The 6000-nt window shown below is 45.5% G+C and overlaps 1 protein-coding gene across 2 annotated transcripts in view; it reads left to right on the top strand.

Annotated features, from left to right (window-relative positions):
* Positions 1-4298: 4298 nt before the first annotated feature.
* Positions 4299-6000, top strand: part of ARHGAP29 (Rho GTPase activating protein 29) — a 79422-nt gene continuing 77720 nt past the window's right edge. For both annotated transcript variants that reach the window (XM_042251119.1, XM_027972222.2), the window contains exon 1: positions 4299-4467. The gene's annotated coding sequence lies outside the window, so the exon portion shown is untranslated. The remainder of the gene's footprint in view (positions 4468-6000) is intronic.

Here is a 6000-nt window from a genome sequence, read left to right as displayed (position 1 = left end):
TGGATGACATGATTACTCCAAAGCACAGCATCATCCATTGAGTAGAATATGTCGATGAGGGGTAGCTGTATTTGTTTTCTCATCTAGTGAGCATTTGAGGGAATAGATGAAAGAAAAACAACAGCAGAAAATGTTCATCTTTCCACTTTAAAGAAGGAAGGAAATAATTTAAGATTCTAGAGTTATTTATGGTTCTTTCAGACAAAGATGAGGTTAAGTAATTAAAGTTGGCATGTATTAGTATGTTGGATACAAGCAGCAAATGTAGAATATTTGTCAAACAAAGTAATAAGGTCTTCTTATCTGATTAAAACTTTCAAAATGTTAAACTTATCTTTTTGAAAGATAAATCTAGTGTTTGGCCTGTTCAGCTCAGTTCAGTCACTCAGTCGTGTCTGACTCTTTGTGACCCCATGGGCTGTACTGTTCTTTAAACTATTTATTTATTGATTAATTCCAAGTAATGTTCCAAAGGCAGGGGATACAATGGTGAACAAAACAGTGTCCCTTTCATCATGGTGCTGACATTTCCTCACTAGTGAGAGGAAATAAAAAATATACAAATAAGCTAATAAAATTTACCAAGTCAGTAGAGGGATATGTGCTATGGCATTTTCTAGCATTTAAAGCAGGGTAAATGATGAGGTTGCCCAATTCAAGAAAATTACAGACACCCTGTGCAACATCCAGAAGGACCTGAAGGACTTGTGACTTCTGGCTGCTAGGCTGTAGAAACTTAAAAACTACAGTGTGATTAACCATGAACCTTTAGTTTTCATCCATGTACATGGAGTGCAGTTTGCTTGTATCTTCCGAAGCATGTGAATCTTGGCTCCCAGAATTACAGCCCATGCTTGGTTTAATGCTTACAAGATGAGTCCCTGAACAAATAAAGTTAACTATTGTAGTAATCAATAAGTAAGTAAATACAGCAGGGTAAGGAAGATAGGGAGTGTCAAAGAGGGGAATGCTCTTTTCCATGGAATGGTTAGGGAACATGTCAATGACATGGAACATTTGAGGGGAGACTGAAAGGACGCAAAGTCAGGTATATGGGGCAGGGGAGCCATTCCAGGCAAAGGGAACCGCAGAGGCAAGGGGTATCAGGGGAATAACAAAAACATCAGAGGAAGAATAGGAGGAGTGATTTCCCACCATCTTTTTCTAAGAAAAGTATGGTCAAATTTATCATCATCCTAAGATCAGTTTTCATAAAATCCAATAAGAATCCTTTATGTAATCTCTTCTGTTCTGTGCCTCAATTTTTAATTTGAAAAATAGGGATGATAGTACCTCATAGGATTGTTGTGAGGACTAAATGAGTTACTAAATATAAAAAATAATTAAGACACTGTCTAGCACAGAGTAAATCCTGCATGCTCAGTTTCTAAGCTGTGTCTGACTCTTTGTGATCCCATAGGCTGTAGCCCACCAGACTCCTGCGTCCATGGGATTCTCCAGGCAAGAGTGCTATAATGGGTTGCCAGTTCCTGCTCCAGGGGATCTTCTCCACCCAGAGGTCAAACCCACATCTCCTGTGTCTCTTACACTGGCAGGCAGATTCTCTACCACTGAACCATGGAGAGCTACTTATTACTATCATCATCACTATCTCTTATCTACAACCATGTCAATAATTCAACTTTTTAGGCCAATAGTATAATTTTGCACCAACCATTAATTATCTGAAGAGTTTCCTTACATGTATTAGGATATTAGGTAGGGTCATGGTACATGGTGACTCAAGCACAGAGGTTTATGTCATCAAATGTCTTACAAAGAGCTTAAAATGACATAAACAAATTGGGGTTGAAATTTAATACCTTAATCTAGACATAAAACGAGTATGGTATCATGTTCATGTACTTAAGTTTTTTTTATTTTTATTTTTTTTTTCAGTCAGTCTTACTCACTTCCCTTTCCTCACAACAACACAGAATTCTTGGATCTTTGCAATGTCTTTCACATTCATCTCCAGCATGTGGGTCTGAATTGATTCCTTGTTTCTCAATCGCAACCATCACAGAATCAAGATTAATAACCTGCTTGGTGAGTTTTGTCCACTTTGGAATCTGGGGCCTTTGTACTCACTGTGGCCCGGCGGGCTCTCCATGGTTCTTTCTGAGGGCTCCCAGCAGTGAGGGGCAAAGACAGCCGCAGTGACTGGGAATCTGCCTGCCTTTGGGCCACCCTGCCTGCTTCCAGGGTCTCCTTCCCTCTCTTGGGCGTTTAGCCATGATTGAGGAGAGTCTGAAAGTGGGTTGAAAGTTCACTAACATAATAATCCCTGTGCTTAGAACAATGCCTGGCACAATGGAAGTACGCAGTAAGTATTGTCTGTGAGTGATGTTGCGCTCCCCTAAAAAGGCTGTCACTGAAGCATGACTGGCAGGAAAAGCACCTGTGCACTGGACTCGCCTTCGGGTTGGGCTCCCATCTCTATCACGTACCTAGAACAGCTGCTTTCATTGTCAGCCCCTTCACCCCTGGCCACAGGGTAACTGGGACTGTCTTTGCTTTAGACAAGTGGTTTTTGTGGCCATAACACTTAATTTCACTAGTCACATCAGGTTGAACAGAATTTACAGTAAACAAACAAACAACGGATCCTAGAATTTTTATTCCTGAGCCCATTGGTCAGTCCCTCAACAGTCCTCCAGAAAATATTTAGTACGGACCCATTGTGTACTGGACACAGACTTAGGTAACATAACACTATAGACCTCTATAATCTAATTAGTATAAGTAAACATTGGTACTAGTATCCAATGAAAGAGGGCATGAGAATCACAAGTGCCCTAAATATAGGGTTCCAGGTACCATACTATGTTAAATAGGATGACTGATTTTCAGTGAGAACAGGAAGGTTTCAGAGTAAAGGTTGTATCCTGTGTATCATAGAAAGAATGAAGAACACTTCAGTTGGCAGAGTAGTCACGTGTTATTGATAAATACCATAATTATAAATAGCAATACTACATCATCTGCATGTATGTTACAATATTGATCCAGCATCCTGTTATGCCTCTGACTTGTGTTCGTTTGTCTCTGACTCCTTATGGTCCAAAGCCGTGACCCTGAGCCACTTTAACCAAGAAATATTTAGAGGTAAAAACCGGTTGGCTTTATAATAGCAAGTGGTGGGATACTGTTATCAAGTTTGGTGGAGGTATTTGTTTCTTATTTTCTTTACCAAACACATGAACTACTTGTCCCAGATAACAGACTTTTTCTTTTTTAAAAAAATTTATGAAAGTACAGTTGATTTACAGCAGATAACAGATTTTTGATGTTCATTCTTTCTCAGTTAATAGTTGTATTTATTTTATTGTGAAAGTGAATTACCATTTTTCTGAGAATGTTTTGGAATATATTACTCCCAACTAATGAAGAACAGTGGAGATTATGGCAGACGCTTAATATATTTTGAAAAAGATTTAATGGGAGGAGAAGATTTGAGGAACTTTTCCAATTTCCGTTCCCATAATTTTACTTATTCAGTTAATATTCACAGAATGTCTGCTATGTCTTGGCATAGACGACAGGAAGGGTATTCTTGGTAGTTAAGTGTTACTAAGTACTTGAACTATTCAATAGAAACCCTGTATTTTTTCATTATGGTGTGTGATCCAAATCTAGATAAGTGGTTTAATTCTGGTTGTTCATTTTCCCTACAAGTGTTGATGAGTCCCATTAGTAAAGGAGCATTTAATGGTAAGAGCCAAGTAGAATGCTTAGGGAATCATGCATTCAACTAGCATCCATTGAGTAACTCCCACGAGTCAGGTGGTATTCTACATAATGGTTGACGTTTTGTGTAAATTAATTTTCTGAAAATGACAGTCAACAAAGAAAAGAGTGTGGCAATTTTAAACATAAAATGTATTTTTGTTCCTAAACGGATAAGGAGGATGTGGGAAGGAGTAGGATCAAACAAATTGAACACCAAATTTCTGACTGTAAATAACTCAGTGTCCACCTGAGAAATACGCATTTAAACAACAAGGACCTGCTTCCTACTGGAGGGTGTAAAAGGTGACTGATTCCTAAGGTTCCTCCGTCCGTCCTGCCACAAGCCGCAAGGAGCTGCTATCACGTCCTGCAGCTATTAGGATCGCCAGCAGGCCAAAGCGCAACTGACCGTCGGAGCCCCGCGCGCTAGAGCCAGAGGCCGCCCCCACCTGCCGCCCGCGTCCGGCCCCGCCCCCTGGGCGCGCAGGCCAATGGGCTGGGCCCCGGGGGGCGGGAGGCGCGGGGCCGGGGGCGGGGCGGCCGGGGGCGGGGCGGCCGGGGCCGGCGCGGTCGTGGCGGTAGCTGCAGGGGCGGCGGCGGCGACGGCGGCGGCTTGGCCGGGCGTCCGCGGGCCGTGGGGGATGGGGGCGGCGAGCTCCAGCCCTCGGCGGCGGCGGCGGCGGCCGTGAGTGTTGGGCGGGCGTCCGCGTTCGGGACGCGGGATGGAGCGCCGCGGTGAGTGTCGGGTGGCGGCGCTCGCACCAACCGTGGCGGCTGAGGCAGGGGTCTGGGGTCACCGGCGAGTTGCCGTCCAGGGTCCGGGCGGCCCAGGCGGCGGCCAGAAGGGGAAGCGACCGCCGGCTGCGCTGAGGGTCGGCGGCGGGCCGGGCCGGGGCCCACGGGACTCCTGGTCCTCCGGGAGGGGTCCTAGCGGATGAGGGGCGCGGCAGGGGAGGGAGAGCGGGGAGAGCTGGAGAGGGCGTCGCAGGGACCCGCGGACCCCGGTGCCCCAGTTAGGCGACGCCGTCCCGGGATCTGGGGAGGAGAGTCTCGGGGTGGACTTTCCTCCCTTTCCAGGTTCCCCTCGAGTGTCCTGCAGCCCCTCTCCATTTTCTAATCACGTTCGCTCATCCGCCTTTAAGCGGAATTCTGGAAGGGGCTTCTTCACCCTCCCTGCCCCGCACTCTCTCTCCCCCCGGCACCCCCCCACTTTTGGTTTCCTTAACGAGGTCTTCACTTTCGTGTTCCTTACTTGGGATCTTTTTGGAAGTTTAGTGCCTTTTTCTCAAATTTTTGTCTGACAAATGCGAAAGCTGAGGTAAAATAACAAGACATTTCGTGTTGCCTGTCTTCCTTTTCTTATCACATTTCGCCTCACCTAGGCCCGGCTGTTTGTTTATTTATTTATTTGGCGGGGGGAGCGGTAATGAAAAGTAGAAAAACACTCAGTTCCGCTTCTACCCAAGTGCCCGCTCCAGTGCGTGTCTGGCGCTCTTCACACTCCCTCCCTCTCCCACCACTCCGACCCTTCTGTCACACCCCTGTAGCTGTTTCTTCGCACGCGCACACACGCACCCGCTATCCCAGCCTGGTCCTCGGCTAAGCCCTGTGCTTTGCAGAATAGAAATTGACAGGCGGAGGATTGCAGCTCCCAAGAGGAGAGCAGGAGAGGGTATCCCTGTGAGTTTGTTTCCCGGGCTGTCCCAGGTCCCACAATCCAAACCTTGGCCCGAGGGAAGGCCTTCCTTTGCCTTGAACGAAGTAGCCGGGGAGTCTCCTTGTCTTTGAGCCCCCTCTGACATTTCCAGGGTCCATCTCGCTTTTTCATCATCACTTTTCTTTAGAGAGGAGGGTGAGGTTTGCTAACCAACTACGCTCATGGACTGTTTTTTTGTTTTGTTTTTGGTCGTTGACATCCTCTGTCCACCTCTAATGGTGGATCTCTTAGGGACTGTTAGGAGGTGAAAGCTGCAACACGGCAGCGGAGCCAAAATAACCAAAGAACTATTTGTTTGACATTTACCTTTTCCTTTTCTCTTCTTTTTGGGAATTAGCTTCGTCCCCTAGTTCGGTTTGAGGAAGTGTGTGTGTGTTGGGAGGGGGGGTTAGTTTCCTGTTCAAGAAAAAGAATTCATAATTAAGTACAAAAGTGAATATTTAGAATGAGTAAAGGAATCGCAACAAATTATGGGTCTTGGAGATTTAAATCCCTTCCTTCAGAGATTTCTTTAGGCAGTTTGCCAGGAATGCATACGTAGAAATGCTTCC

The sequence above is a fragment of the Ovis aries genome, chromosome 1 (genome assembly GCF_016772045.2).
Source record: "Ovis aries strain OAR_USU_Benz2616 breed Rambouillet chromosome 1, ARS-UI_Ramb_v3.0, whole genome shotgun sequence".
Lineage (NCBI taxonomy): Eukaryota > Metazoa > Chordata > Mammalia > Artiodactyla > Bovidae > Ovis > Ovis aries.
Note: the sequence above shows the minus strand (reverse complement) of the source record. Positions and strands in the feature narration are given on the sequence as shown.